Genomic DNA, 13,847 nt, shown 5'->3' with positions numbered 1-13,847 from the left:
CCCTGCCTCTCAAATATAACACGGTAACTACAGAATCCATCTCAAGACTGTTCTGGAAAGTCTACAATGCTCTTACTTCTTATACTGAGGTGAACAGAATTGAACATGATTCTCCAATGGAGATTCTGTCAGTGCTTTAGAAATAATCAACGTGACTTCACTCCTTTTATCCTCTATGCCTCTCTTGAGAAAGCCCTCATGACCAAAATAATTGCGTTCCCAACTGCACTGCCATTTGCAGTGACTGGTGAACTCATATGCTCAGGCTCCTCACTTTCTGCACCACTTTTAGAAGAACATATATCACCTCTCCTCAAGTTATATGAAAAAGCATCGACTCACGCTTCTCTACATTCAGCTTCATCCAGCATTCATCTGCCTATTCCACCTGTCATTTTAGATTACATAACAATTTGTCACTATCCTCTTCACAGCTGACAACTCTGCTAAGTTTCATATCATCTGCTGATTTAAAAATTGTGGCTTGGAGACCCATATCTGGGCCATTCAAAGAGGTAAAAAAAAAGAGCCATTCACAATGATGTTCTGTTTTTAGTTTTTGCTATTTAACCATCTGAGTATCCATGCTATCATTAACACTTTTGGACTCAGTGACCACTTTTAGGTACCCCCTGAGCCTAATAAAGTGACTCCTGAGAGCATGTTTGTGGGTTTCTGCTGCTCTAGCCCATCCATTTCAGGGTTCGATGTGTTGTGCATTCAGGAATGCTCTTTTGCACACTGCTGTGTGCATGGTTATTTGAATTACTATAGCCTTCCTATCAACATGAACCAATCCGGCCATTCTCCTCTGACCTCTCTCATTAACAAGGTACTTTCACACACAAAATTGCCACTTATAGGAAGTTATATTTTTTCCACACCATTCTCTGTATATTCTCGTGTGAAAATCCCAGGAGATGAGCAGTTTCTGAGATTCTCAGACCTGGCACCAACAATCATTCCGTGGTTAGATCACACTTCTTCCTGTTCTGAAATTTGGTCTGAACAACAATTGAACCTCTTGATGTACCTCATGCTTTTATGTATAAAGTTGTTGCCACGTGATTAATGTTCACAAGCAGCTGTACAAACACACCTATTAAAGTGGCTACTGAGTGTATGTCACATCCTTCAAATTTGCAGCACCCTAGGAAAAGAAGTCCGTAATCATCAGATCAACTGCCTGGCCCTCAACCTTTATGTTACCTCCTCAAAAAAGCCTGATTTCACATAACTTGCCATCAACAAACCTGTGTTGTTTTACTTGAAGCAGTCCACTTTCCTCCAAATAATTATTAATCCTGCTCTGGATTTATGCTTCTACAGTTTCCCCAACACTAACTGATGTTTGGTTGCTGGCCTCATCCCTATTCCCTTTGATAAGCAAAGTGCCACTCTGCAGTCCTCTGGCACCACCCCCAGATCCAAAGAGCATTGGAACATGAAGGGCAGAAAGGATAGGAAGCAACACATCCACCATTATTATACTGAACACTGGTACTTCACAAGGTTGCATTGACCAATTAACCAGATAACTGGTATGTCTTTGGACAGTGGGAGGAAATTGAAGCACTGGGCCAAAGACCATACGCACACAGGAAGGATGTACAAGCTTCCTTACAGAGGACTCTGGAATTGAACTGTGAACTCTAACACCCCAAGCTGCAATAGTGTCATGCCAACCACTTTGTCAGCATGGTGCCCTTTCTGTTATAAATGAGCATAAAATCATAAATCATAGTCAAAGTGCTTTTTTGTACATCAAAACAAGCACAAAAGGTTTTGTATAATTTAATTGTAGGCCTTCATTCATCCCTACCAACTGAGTTTGTCACTCAGTAATCAATAGTAATGAATTGTACTGTCCGGACCATCAGTATAATGTAAAAGAGGTAGAGCTGTTGAGCCTTCAGACATTAGTTGAGGTATCTTCAAAAGACTTCTTGGCCTTTTCCTAAGTAAATTTTTAATGTTAGTTTTGCTTTTCTTAATTCTGATGAGTGTGGGAAGAGATTCATTTCTTTTCCAAAGTATGGAGAATCCCAATGAGAAGCCTGAGCACAGGATAGGAGGATATCTCTGACAAAGCACGGCTAAGGAGATGATTGCTTTTTTCCACTATTGTCACATATACTGAGGTGCAATGTAGAATTTTTGTTTTGCATGCCATCTATACAGATCGGTTCACACATCCGCGCATTAGCGTAGTGCAAGGGAAGGGTAACAACAGATTGCACAATGTGGTGTTACAGTGAAAACACAGTGAGGTAGAAAATAAACTGCAAGACCATGACACGCTGGATTTGTTAAGTAGTCTTACAGCAGCAGGATAGAAGAAATTGTCCAGTTGCAGTTACATCCACTGGGATAAAGTGCTTTGAGAGATTGACGATGATATGTATCAACACCAGCCTGAGAAGTAACTTGGATCCGTTCCAATTTGCCTTCCATTATAACAGGTCAACAGCAGATGCCATTTCATTGGCACTTCACTTAACCCTGAAACATCTGTACAGTGAAGTCACACACATCAGTATGCTCTTCACTGACTGCAGCTTGACATTCAATACTATCATCCCCTCCAAGTTAATCAATAAGCTTTAAGAACATGACCTCAATACCCCCTTGTGCAATTAGATCCTTAATTTCCTCACTTGCAGATCTCAGTCTGTTCAGATTGGCAACATCTCCTCTATAATCTCCATCAGCACCTGTACTGAGCCCCCTGCTCTACTTGCTTTATACTTATGACCGTGAGGCTGTACAGCTCCAATGCCATATTTAAGTTTACTGACAACACCACTGACGTTGGCTGAATCAAAGGTGGTGATGAATCAGATTTATAGCAGGGAGATTGAAAATCTGTCTGAGTGGTGCCACAACAATAACCTTGAATATCAGCAAGACCAAACAAAGTTGAATATTGACTTTAGGAGGAAGAGGCTAGAGGTCCATGAGCCAGTCCTCATTGGGGGATCAGAGGTGGAGCGGGTCAGCAACTTTAAATTCCTTAGGGTTATCATTTCAGAGGATCTGTCATTAGCCCAGCATGTCAATGCCATTACAAAGAAAGCATGGCAGCCCTTCTACTTCCTTAAACGTTTGTGAAGGTTCAGCAGAGCATCTAAAGCTTTGACAAACTTATATAGATGTGTAGTGGAGAGTATATTGACTCGTGTCATGGCCTGACAGGGAAACACCAATGCTTTGAATGGATCATGAGTAAAGGCCTCTCCACCATTTAGAACATCTACAAGGAGTGCTGTCACAGGATGATTATGCATACCCACCATCCTTGCCATGCTTGCCTCTTGCTGCTGCAATCAGAAAGGATGTACAGAAGCCTGAGGACTCACACTACCAGCTTCAGGAACAAATTCACTCATCCAATCACTGAACTGCTCCCACAACGTATCGACTCACTTTCAAGGTCTCTTCATCTCATGTTCTTGATATTTATTGCTTAATTATGTATGTGTTATTATTTTTCTCTTTTATATTCTTTCATTTTGTATTTGCATAGATTGTTATCTTTTGCACATTGGTTGTTTGTCCACCTTGTTGGGTAGGTAGAGTCTTTCATTGATTGTATTTCTTTGTATTGACTGTGAGTGCTTGCGTGAAACTGAATCTCAGGGTTGTATACGGTGACATATGTGTACTTGGAAAATAAATTTAATTTGAACTTTGATACATTGATGAATCTTAAGGTAGGATATCAGGACACATATGTACTTTGATAATAAATTTACTTTGAAGTTGATACAGTCTACATGGACTTCACTAAGGCATTTGACAACAAGACACATGGGACACTGTTCCATAAGGTAAGTGCCCATGGGAACCAGGGCAATTGGCAAATTGGATCCACCATGCTTTAATGATAGGGAAAAGGAATGCTAATTGAGGGTAGTTTTATCATCTGGAAGCCTGTGATCACAGAAGTAGGAGTAGAGACTCTTGCTGTTTGCTATTTATATTGATGATTATGTATCTGAAATTAGATGGAATGATTAACAATTGGACCATTTGAGGGTGGTCATCTACAAAATATTGATCAGTTGGGTAGCATGGGCAAAGAAATGGAGGATTGCATTAAATCCTGAAAACTGTTGGCTGCTATATTTTGGGAGGACTATTAAAGCTAGGGTATATAAAATAAATGAGAATTACTGGGAATAGAGGGACCTTGTTGTTCATGTCCAAGAATCCCTGATGACAGTAACACAGGCAGGGCTTATTATTATTGAGCAAGGCATAGAATACAAAGATTTCAGAGGAAATTTGAGGATGAATTTGAGGGTGGTGGATGCAGGTACTTTCACAAGTGTTTAGATGAGCTAAGCAAAGGCCAAGTGGCTATTATAGATAGATAAGTCTTGACCAGTATGGTACACAAATAGACCTGTTTCTGTACTCTATGACTCTTTGCCTGCATGGAATCTTTCTGCACAAATCAGCAGAAAGTGGCATGCATTAACAGTGGCACACAATACCCCAGGAGCTCGTGAAACTGGCTGGTGTTTAAATATTTCCAATAATATCTGGAAGGCCATTTTTCATTTCTTCTGTTCACTGGGACAAATTGTCTTCATGGGATAAGCTCATCCTTTCGAATACCAGGGTCTTTTCATACAGTCAGGGTCATACAGCATGAAAACAGGCCCTTCTGCCCAAATGGTCTATGCTGACCCATTCATGCGAGTCCCATTTTCTGGCTATTGCGCCAGAACCTTATAAGTATTTCCTATTCATGTACCTGTCTACCTGTCATTTAAAACTTGTTTTTGGACCTGATACAATCATTTCTTCTGAACTAAGATAACAGAATTGAGCTGGAGCCTGCTTAATCTGTACAGTTTGGGCAGGGACTTCATGAAGACGATAATGTATTGGGCAGGCAAAGGGGCTCCCTTTGTGCCGTCAACAGAAATAGCTGAACCCCATTTGAGTATGACTTTCTATGTTAGGCACTACCAAACCCTGCAGCAAAGAAAAATGATCAGTTGACCCAGTCTTTGCCCTGAGCTGCCCTTAACTGCTGCTGAAATACTGTCAGATCCTGCCTTATATTAACAGGAGATACTTTCATTTGAAGGCAATGGAATTGAAGATCTATAAGAAGCCATGACTTCCCTCCGCAATGCCCTCCCCACCCCCCCACAAAGGAGTTGTCCATAAACAGATGGCGCCTTTGTAGAAATAATGAATGAATATGGATTTCAAATAATGATGAAACATGGGCTATTAGAACAACCTTTTAGAGATAGGCTCCAGACTGTTACATCAATTTAATTGATAGCTACATTGCTCCAAAATTCAACCCTCAGCACAAAGATACTTTGCTGATTTCATCTGAATTTTAAACATAGACTTCAAAGTAGATGCTTTCCATGTTACCTGTAGTGAATTTGGATGAGAGGCTTGTAGGTTTTCGTCACGAGGTAATGATGATGATGTCACAGGCTGGTTCCTGAAAGATAATGGAAAGAAGTGTCAATGATTCTGAATATTTCCTTCCAAGTTTTATTTCAGGGCTTCACTTTAAATTCTCTTGGCATTAGTAATTTCATAGAAGGTATGTGTGGAACATTTTAATTGCACTGAACAAATTCCTCAAAGCAACAGGAGTCTGACAGGTATCAACATGGATTGAACCAGGACTGCTGACAGCAGCGATCAGATGCCTTTGGTTAATGGCTGCTGCTGTCTTGCCAGTGAAAACACTCATTCTGAATTCCATCCGGATTGAATAATCCACTTGAATCTCTACCAGTTAGTTTACTGGGAAGATTGCTCGAGTCTGGGCAATTTCTTTTTGCTCCCAAAATAGCAAAAGCATTAAAATTCCTGTAGTAGTTGGTGTTAACATGAGTAAACTTGAGTTTGTTTGTTTAATCTGTGTGATATATTGTGTGACAAGTTGTTGGTAATAAAAACAGTGCAGCACCCACTTCCAGGTTTTCGATACTCAAATAAACAGGAAAAACAATTGGTATCACTTTAACCACTCAGACTGAAGGTTTGTACAATTAACAGCTGCAAGGTCTGAATAAATTAGTGTCCATAACTTATCGTGCTGAATTCAAATTCGCGTAAGAGAAAGAAAGTGAATCAAAGAGAGGAAAAGATTTTTTAGTTTTAACTTAAAGCAGTAGCTTCAAAAATAATTAAAACCGAAAGGAACCACATTAATACTGAATCATCAGCTCTAGAGAAACTTAATGGACGTCACTGATGCAAAGTATTCAGTTTCAGTCTGAACCAATCAACTTATTTGTTTTTAATTTCAGAAATATGCTTTAGTTGTTATCAAATCAACACATCCTCTTAAATACTAGCAATTTCACTCATGTTTCAACACCAATGAAGTATTTGATAGGTTGCCAGGCAGGTTCCTGCACCTCAGTGTCCAGCATAGTGCATCACTCAAACTGAGTTGGATCAAGACCATAAGACAAAGGAGCAGAAATAGGCTAGTCAATACCATTGAGTCCACTCTGCCCTTTCATCATGGCTGATTTTCTTTCCCTCTCAATCCTATTTTCCTGCCTTCTTCCCATAACTTTGACACCCTTACTAATCAAGAACATATTAACCTCCTTTTAAAATATTTCTGATAAGTTGGCATCTACAACTACCAATGTCAATGAATTCTATAGATTCAGTATTCTAGGGCTAAAGAAAATCCTCTTCTTTTCTGTTACATGGAAAGTCCTTGTATTCTGACACTGTGCCCTCTCATCCTAGACTCTCCCACAACCGAAAACATCCACTCCACGTCCACTCTACCTAGGCCTTTCAACATTTAATAGGTTCTACAGGGATTGTCCCTCATTCTTCTAAACTAATGACTACAGGCCCAACACTCAAGAGCTACTAGTAGCAAAAATTAAAATAAAATGAATTTTAAAAATCTTTGCACATTTTAATAAATGGAAAAAAATTTAAAAGAATCTCAGTTAACAAATACTTTCATTGACAACTCTTCGAACAATTAAAATTCAAAGTGAAACACTCCTGGGTGAGTTACCTGTACACGTGAAGGACGAAATGCCTACGATGTCACTCCAATATTGAATTTGAAACATGATGAAAAAAAAACTAGTAAGCTCCTATCAGCAATTTTAGGATTTGTGCATTCTTGTGGAAATCTCTTAAACCACATATTGTTACGGGGCAGTCAGCAGTTGCAAAGGAAACTGTTGATAGTTCTTGTAAAATCTTGGCCAATTTCCTGTGATCCCCACAGCCACACAAAAAAAGGGGAGAAACCTATTTTATTGGCAGGAGATTATTCTGCTGGGAGTGTGGTGAATAAACTCACTGCACAAAAGATTACTATGTACTGCACAAACTAAATAATAAACAAACAACACCAGAAGAAGATGTAATTACTTATTGGAATGCAACTAAAAGCCTCGTCTACACAATAGATTCTGCAGATGCTGGAAAACCAGAACACACACAAAATGTTGAAGAACTCAGCAGGTCAGGCAACATCTATGGAAATTGGAATCAGAATCAGGTTTAACAAAAACTGTGAATTACAGTGCCTATAAAAAGCATTCACTACCCCTCCCACCTTGGAAGTTTTCATATTGTATCCTTTTACAACATCGGATCACAATGGATTTAATTTGGCTTGTTTAACACTGATCAATAGAAGAAGACCCTTTCATGTTAAGGTGAAAACAGATTTCTACAAAGTGATCTAAATTATTTACAAATATAAAACACAAAATAATTGATTGCATAAGTATTCACCCCCTTCAAGTCAGTAGATGCACCTTTAGTAGCAATTACAACCTTGAGTCTGTGTGGATCGGTCTCTATCAGCTTTGCACATCTGGACACTGCAATTCCCCCCTTTTTTCTTTACAAACCTGTTTAAGCTCTGAGATTTCATGGGGGTCATGAGTGAACAGCCCTTTTCAAGTCCAGCCACAAATTCTCAATTGCAGTGAGGTCTGAACTCCGACTTGCCCACTCCATTTACTTTGTTGTTTTTAAGATGTATCTGTGTAGCAGCTTTGACTTAATGGAAAACAAATCTCCTAAGTCACAGTTCTCTTGCATACTGCATCAAGTTTTCCTCCAGGATTTCCCGGTTATTTGCTGCATTAATTTTACCCTCTACATTCACAAGCCTTCCAGGGCCTGCTGCAGAGAAGCTGCCACCACCATGCTCCAAGGTAGGGATGGTATGTTTTTGATGATGTGCAGTGTCTGGCTTATGCCAAACACAACATTTCCTCTGATGGCTAAAAGCTCAATTTTGTTTTCATCAGACCATAGAACCTTTTTCTAACTGACTTCAGAGTCTCCTACTTGCCTTCTGGCAAACTTTTTAGAGATTTCATGTGAGTTTTTTCAACAGTGGCTTTCTGTTTACTACTCTCCCATAAAGCTGTGACTGGTGAAGTACCCGGGCAACAGTTGTTGTATATGCAGTCTCTCCCATCTCAGCCACTGAAACTTGTAACTCCTCCAGAGTTGTCATAGGTCTCTTGGTGACCTCCCTCACTAGTCGCCTTCTTGCACGGTCCCTCAGTTTTCGAGGATGGCCTGCTCTCTAGGCAGATTTGTGGCTGTGCCATATCTTTCCATTTCTTGATGACTGACTTAACTGTACTCCAAGGGATATTCTGTGACTTGGAAAATTTCTTGTATCCATCTCCGGACTTGTGCTTTTCTATAACCTTTTCATGGAGTTGCTTGGAGTGTTCTTTTGTCTTCATGGTGCAGTTTTTGCCAGAATACTGACTAACCAGCAAGTTGAACCTTCCAGATACAGGTGTATTTTTACTACAATCAATTGAAACACCTTGAATGCACACAGGAATCTCTATTTAACTAATTATGTGACTTCCAAAACCAATTGGCTGCACCATTGATGATTTGGTGTGTCATTCTAAAGAGGGTGAATACTTATGCAATTGATTATTTTGTATTTTATATTTGTATTAACTTGGATCACTTTGTAGAGATGTGTTTTCACTTTGACACGAAGGAGTTATTTTCTGTTGATTAGTGTCAAAAAGGTCCAAATTAAACCCACTGTGATCAATAAAACAATAAAACAAGAAAACTGCCAAGAGGGGTGAATACCTTTTATAGGTATTGTGTGCATTATTTGGCAGAAGGCTCCTGCACCTTCTTCTTGATGGTAGCAGTGAGAACAAAGCATGTTCAGGGTGATGGCCATCGTCGAAGATGGATGCCACCTTTATGAGGCACTGCTCCTTGAAGATGTCCTGGATGCAACGGAGGCTCATGCCCATGATGGAGCTGTCTGAGTTCACAGCTTTTGACCCTGGGCAATAGCCATCCCCAACCCCATCCCCGTACCAGAGGGTGTTGCTGCCAATCAGACTCTCACTATAGAAATTCCCAATTTAGTTTCAACCCTTGATGTTTCAAGTCAAGACTGTTCATCAACACTGGAAAGGAAGGGGGAAGATGCCAAAATATGAAGGTGGGGGAAGAAAACAAGGAGAAGTTAAAAGGTGCTAAGCGGAGCCAGGTGTGTGGAGGAGGGGAAGAAGCTGGGAAAGGCAAAGGGCTGGAAAAGATGGAATCTTATAGGAGATGAGAGTTAACCATGTGAGAAAGGGAAGGAGAAGAAGCACCAAAGGAAGGTGATAAACAATTGGAGGAGATAGGTAAGAGACCTGAGTTAGGAATGGAAGAAGTGGGTAGGGTGAAGGGAAAAAGATACCAGAAGGTGAAATCGATGTCGAGGCTACCTAGGGGGAATATGAGGTGCAACTCCTCCAACCTGAGAGTGGCCTCATCATAGCAGAAAAGGAGGCCATGGACCAACATGTCGGAATGGGAATGGGGATCGGAATTAACATTTTAGGCCACGGGGAAACACCAAATTTTGTGGATGGAGCGGAGTTGCTGATACATTACTCCTGATTAAGTTTTGAACTGCATAAATTAGAAATGAACTGCACAAGCTGTCAGGATTATTCTGTCAAATGTGGTGACTGTCTCATTCTAGGCCACAGAGCAGATGAGTTAAATGTAAAAGCATTCCAGAGCACTGGAATACACCGCACTCAATGGATGATATATCTACAGAAATCAAGTTTTGGGTCAATCTACTAAAAAAGATCTTGCAGTAGTTTCCTGGCCAATAATACTTGCTGCTCGTTTATGGAAAACCACATTCAGTTGAGAGTTTGCCAAATTATATTAGGAGACTGGGGACCAATAGATGTAGTTTCTAAAGACTTAACTGACTTGGCTTTCATTAGTTGTGTGTTCAAATTGTACTTAATTAGTTTTCCTGATCCTGCTCTCTTTTGTCCATCTTCCAAATATTTCCATCATTGAATTCACACATCATCATTAAAGCAAAACAGCTGAATCACTTAACAAAAGCATTTACTGCTGGCGACATTAACAGATGAACAATTGCGGATGTATATATACTGTTCCGCTGTCTGCAGATTTATCAATGGTATTAAATAATGCACCATTGCTGCAATTTAAACAGCAAACAACAGAATGCTGTAATTATATACAGGGTGTCCACTTTATTAGATACACCTTTTACCTAATAAACTGGCCACTGAGTGTATATTCATGGTCTTCTGCACGCTGAAGCCCATCCACTTCAAGGTTCGAAGTGTTGTACATTCAAAGGCGCTCTTCTGCACATGTGGTTATTCACATTACTGTTACTTTCTGTCAGTTTTAACCAGTCTGGGCATTCTCCTCTGGCCTCTCTCATTAATGAGGTGCTTTCACCTACAGAACAGCCACTCACTGAATGCCTTTCTGTAACTTGCACCATTCTCTATACTCTCTTGAGTTTGTTGTGCATGAAAATCCCAATAGGTCAGCAGTTTCTGAGAAACTCAAACCACCCAGTCTGGCTCCACAGTCAAAGTCACTTAGATCACATTTTTCCCCATTTTAATGTTTAGTCTGAATAGCAACTGAATACCTTGACCATGCCTGCATGCTTTTATGCACTGAGTAGCTGCCACAAGATTGGCTGATCAGATGTTTGCATTAATGAGGAGGTGTACAAGTGTACCTAATAAAGCAGCCACTGAGTGTAAGAATAATTTGTCCACTAATTCTGGTAAAACATTAGTTCTAATACGAGTTACTTGCCATGAACAAAACTTGTTTACCTAAATTTAACTTTGTAGAAAAGTACTGAATTATTCTTTGTTAAAAGACAAATCAAACAGATGAAAGTAACAATGGAGTTCACAATAAAGGAACCAAAAGAAGAACATACAGCTCAAAATTCTTGTCTTTGAGTACAGTCTGACTGAACAATCCAAAATGAATCTCATCACTGCCATGCAATCCAGATTTATGCTAAATTATTTTTTGATATTTTATTGTTTTATTTTAATTCTTATTTATAGATATGTAAAAACAAGAATGTAATGTGAAGAATTATAAAACACTAGTGAGGCCTCAGTTGGAGTATTGTGAGCAGTCTTGGGCCCCTTATTTTAGAATGGATGTGCTGAAACTGGACAGGATTCAAAGGAGATTAATGAAAATGAATCCAGGATTGAATGGCATGTCATATGAAGAGCATTCAATGGCTCCAGACTGTATTCAGTAGCATTCATAAGAATGAAGGGAGTCCTCATTGACACCTCTCGAATGGTGAAAGGCCTTGATGTGTGGAGAATAGAGGGGCGTTCTTCTGGAACGGAGATGAGGAGGAATCTCTTTAGCCAGAGAGTGGTGAATCTGTGGAATTCATTGCCACAGGCAGCTGTGGAGGCCAAGTCTTTAAGTATATTTAAGAAGAAGTGATCGGATTCTTGATTGGTCAGGGCACGAAGGGATACAAGGGGAAGGGAAGAGATTGGTGCTGAGAGGGAAAGTGGATCAGCCATGATGAAATGGCTGAGCAGATTCAATGGGCCAAATGCCCTAATTGTGCTCCTATATCTTATGGTCTTATACAGGACAGTAACAGGCCCTTCCAGCCAAAAGAGCCCATGCTGCCATTTTACACACAAGTGACCAATTATCTTACTTACCCATAAGTCTTTGGGAAGTGGCAGGAAACTGGAGCACCTAGAGGAAACACTTGTGGTCACGGGAGAAAGTCTTAACTCCTTACAGGCGGTGGTGGGTAATGAATCTGAGTGGCAGGGTAAAGTGCAATGTTCGCCACCATGCTACTCTGCTGCCCCATATGTTTTTCCCTTTCAAGTACAAAGCAAGAAAATAAGCATCTGGATTTTAAGAGCACTGCTGATGACCTCTGCACTCCTAAGTATGTCAGCGAAGTATTTTTCAGGCATATTCACTGTTGCAATGAAGGAAACATGCAGACACACACTCGAAGCTCCCACAAATGATAATGGCCTGATAATATACTTTGCTGTGTTAAATAATAGACATGTAATCAGGGATTAACTTCCTTGTTCTTCTTAGACATGGCTCCATGGATTTTTCTGATCAGCCTAGAAGTGAAGATGGTTGATAAACATCCAAGACCCAATATGTGGAGCCATTAAGTCAGAGCCATACAGCATTGAGACAGGTTCTTGGGCCCACCATGATCTTGATGACCATCAAGAATCCATTGATAGCATTCCTACTTGACTCTGGTGCTACCAAGCCTGTCCAGATACTTCAACAATGTTGTGAAAGTCTCTGCCTTTACCACTCCCCATGGTGCTCTGATGTAATGGTTTTATCCATGCTCTTGCTCCCCCGACCTTGAACAGACCTAATGATCAAATGATGACTATTCTACCTACCAAGAGCGTTCTGTTCCATAATCCTGATTGCAGTTTACATACCACCATCAGGCACTGAAATCAGGCACTTGAGATACCGCATTTTGTCATTTCCAAACTTGAATCAGTTCATCCCCACTCATTTCCAATCATAATCTGGGATATTGATTCGGCTTGGTTAAAGAAATCCGTGCCCAATTACCATCAGCATATAATCCCTACATAGTAGACCACTGCCACAATAATTTAAGGAATCCCTACAGTTCCATGTCGAGACCACACTTTGGGAAATCTGATCATTTGGCTGTCCTTCTCCTAACTGCAGACAGGCAGAGGCTAAAGAGCAAGGCTCCTGCGATTAGGACAATATGGAGATGGTTGCAGGAGGCTGAGGAGTGGCTTCAGGATTGCCTTGAATCGATGGACTGAGTCACTCATTTGTGGATCTAAATGAATACACTATGGTTGTCACAGAAACATAGAAAATAGGTGCAGAAGTAGGCCATTTGGCCCTTCGAGGCTGCACCGCAATTCAGTATGATCATGGCTGATCATCCAACTCAGAACCCTGTACCTGCTTTCTCTCCATACCCCCTGATCCCTTTAGCCACAAGGGCCATAACTAACTTCCTCTTAAATATAGCCAATGAACCAGCCTCAACTGTTTCCTGTGGCAGAGAATTCCACAGATTCACCACTCTCTATGTGAAGAAGTTCTTCCTCATCTTGGTGCTAAAAGGCTTCCCCTTTATCCTTAAACTGTGACCCCTCGTTCTGGACTTCCCCAACATCAGAAACAATCTTCCTGCATCTAGCCTGTCCAATCATATAACCATATAACAATCACAGCACGGAAACAGGCCATCTCGGCCCTCCTAGTCCGTGCCGAACTCTTAATCTCACCTAGTCCCACCTACCCGCACTCAGCCCATAACCCTCCACTCCTTTCCTGTCCATATACCTATCCAATTTTACCTTAAATGACACAACTGAACTGGCCTCTACTACTTCTTCAGGAAGCTCATTCCACACAGCTATCACTCTCTGAGTAAAGAAATACCCCCTCGTGTTTCCCTTAAACTTTTGCCCCCTAACTCTCAAATCATG

General features: G+C 40.6%; 1 protein-coding gene across 1 annotated transcript in view; it reads right to left on the bottom strand.

The window, feature by feature from the left end:
- Positions 1-13,847, bottom strand: part of tenm3 (teneurin transmembrane protein 3) — a 1,636,378-nt gene that overhangs the window by 1,077,946 nt on the left and 544,585 nt on the right. Inside the window, exon 3 of the mRNA XM_059974311.1 lies at positions 5,404-5,476. The gene's annotated coding sequence lies outside the window, so the exon portion shown is untranslated. The remainder of the gene's footprint in view (positions 1-5,403; positions 5,477-13,847) is intronic.

Source organism: Hypanus sabinus, chromosome 7, assembly GCF_030144855.1.
Source record: "Hypanus sabinus isolate sHypSab1 chromosome 7, sHypSab1.hap1, whole genome shotgun sequence".
In the NCBI taxonomy this organism is placed as follows: domain Eukaryota; kingdom Metazoa; phylum Chordata; class Chondrichthyes; order Myliobatiformes; family Dasyatidae; genus Hypanus; species Hypanus sabinus.
This window is presented reverse-complemented; position numbering and strand designations above follow the sequence as displayed.